This window comes from Takifugu rubripes, chromosome 4 (assembly GCF_901000725.2).
Source record: "Takifugu rubripes chromosome 4, fTakRub1.2, whole genome shotgun sequence".
Classification (NCBI taxonomy): domain Eukaryota; kingdom Metazoa; phylum Chordata; class Actinopteri; order Tetraodontiformes; family Tetraodontidae; genus Takifugu; species Takifugu rubripes.
The window spans coordinates 8,132,651-8,135,397 of record NC_042288.1 but is presented as its reverse complement, the minus strand read 5'-3'; positions in this window follow the sequence as shown (position 1 = coordinate 8,135,397).

Sequence of the window (2,747 nt, the reverse complement as noted above, 5' to 3'; positions counted from 1 at the left end):
TGTGTGGTGCATTTTTAATTCATTTTTACATATTTAATGATTTCCTTTTCCCCCAAACCACAAAACTGACTTTTAAGCCACCAAAGACTACCTCAATAATTCACTGACAAACCAAATAATCTCTACAAAACCTCTAATAATAGGATATAATAGGAAATAATTAATCTACGGGAGCCACTTGGAGGATTTTAAGCTTATTTTCATCATTGGATCATGGGACCAAGAGTAGGAGGAAATTTATCAGATAAGCCGCTTAGTGAGTGCATTATTTTCTCAACACTAAACTGAAGAGAAACTCTGGGGATCCTTGACAATTTCCTGTTCAGGAAAATCCTCCCACAAGCCACCAATGATGGAAATACAGAGATTTGGGATCAGTGAGCGAGAAACAAGAACAGTTTCTTGTTTCTCAATGTTGAGACAGGCTGGGACTAGACAATAATGATGTTTTGTTTTTTTACAGCGATTTGTTTAATTTGAGCTGCAACAGAGTGAAGCGTTGCTAAAGGTCATCATGGCTATGTGGTCCAACTGGGACGGGCACACATTTAGAAGCATGCACAGACTAAAATCACCTATCCTGTCTTTCCAATGCCATCTCATCTCCTTTGCTTGTATGCTTGTCCTTGCTCCCAGCAGATTTTGCTTCGGTACCTTTAATACAATCTACGGTCTATTTTAGCAGTGTCCCATTGATAAACACAAGATAATACTGAAAAATGATGCCTATTTCATCATTTTTAAAATTAAAAGTACTGTTGTGAAATGAATAATAAAGCACACAGAACTTAATTAACCAGTGAAGGACATATGTGTCAAAAGTAAATCTGACCATAACTAATGGTTAAAGATTACGAGCTGACTCTTCCGGACTGTAAATGTTAAATCTTCAGTAGTTACACAGTTCAGAGGCTGCTAATAAGCACTCGTGCATATGACCTTATGACCTTTGTAAAACTGTTTCACAAGTGAGATTGACTGGTCAGATTTAATAAGACACAAAGGAAACAAAAAAAAGAACTTAAAACAAGTAGGTAATAGAAAAAGGAGCAGAAAAGAAGCATGGCTCCATTAGTACTAAAGCCAACACGTCACACTGTCATAATATGAACTTCCTTTGGCTAGAAACAGAACACTGACCTTTCTTTCCTGTAATGAGACTGACCTGAATGCAGTTTTGCCCTTTTCCATTAGCTGCTTCATTTTGTTGCTACGCTCTTGATGTTAGGTTGAGTCAGCTGTTTTCATCAAGCACTGAAATGTTTTCTTCTGAGAACCATTCATAATTTAACTTGATTGCTATTTTTGGAAATGGGTTATTTATTTGTTTTTTGTTTCACGTGCTGTAATGCACACACGCGCCACAGTTGATGCTATTAACGCCAGTTTGAACAGCTGTGAAGTGCAGCTGTACATCACTGTGAAAAGTTACTCGCATTAAGCGGATGATGAAACGTAAAATCAATTGTCAGTCTAGTTTGGCACAACAGCGGTGAAATCAGAAGCTATTACCCAAACGGGAGCGTCGGCATCAGTGGGTCCGTTCTTGTGAATCCTCAGATCATAACTCAGAGCCTTGGAAAAGGTGCAAAAACCCGAAACTTCATATCAGGGGGGGAAGGGGAAATAAAAATACATGTTATAACACCCATGGTCTCCTTTTAAAACCTTTTAAAAAGCCTTTTAAAACATTGTGAGCATCAGCTGACTTTTGTAGGAGTTTTCTAAACCCAAACCCATGAGGTGCTTGATCACATCTGGAAGACAAACACCAACATTTGGTGTTTTTCTCTGTGCCATTTGGAATTTTGAGTCGTGTCTAAAATTAGCCGTGATTACTGAACCACAAGACACAAGGTGTCACAATTAATTCCATACAAGGTAGAAATCCATTATTCATGCATTGCCTTTTCAGTTTTTCCTCAGTTTTTAGCAGCACAAAACAATATAAATATGCAAAATAGTGCCTTACTTTCTGTGAAAATTTAAATGAAGGGAGAGGTGAATTTACAGAAAGGCTCTATATGCCTGACAACGCATCATCAAGACCCACGGTGCGCTTTTAAAATAAGAAGCTTGCTACAAGTTTAGTTTTTGCAGATAAAGTAAATAAATGTTCCAATCAACAGAGGGGAAAAAATAAAACCCAAAGAAGATTACGCAGAAGCAGGACCAATATGGAACATGGACAAATGGACCAGTTTTTTGATACATTAGTCAAGAGTAATTTTGCTTTTCTTTTGCCACAAAAAATCTATCTACAGGTTATGTCAAGGTTGAATTACTTGACTGCAGATGCAGATCAGACATTTTCAGCTTTTATCTTCCAGCCTTACTGAAAGTTCAATGAAACAAAACAATTCTTTTCCTGACCTACTCTGCCCCTTTTTCGATTAATAATTTTTGACGTAATATTTTTGTCATATTTAAACACAATCTTCTCTTTTGAAATCAACATTTACGGTACTTTATACAGAACTCCCTCTATGGATTCTACACCTCCATACTTGACTTTATGGTGGTGAAGGTCTCAACTTACTCAAAAATATTTCCAAGCAACAAAACAGAAGTTCCTTTTGCTTTTGTATACGTAGCATAGCAACTGATTAGCCTGTGTTGGCCGTAGTGCAATACATGATGGGACCATTGTAGACCCAGAACTGATTTTCAGCAGCTTCAGGTGAACTGAACACGCTGGTCTTATTCTGAATATGCAGTGAGAAGTTATCTATCTCTCAAAAATGAAT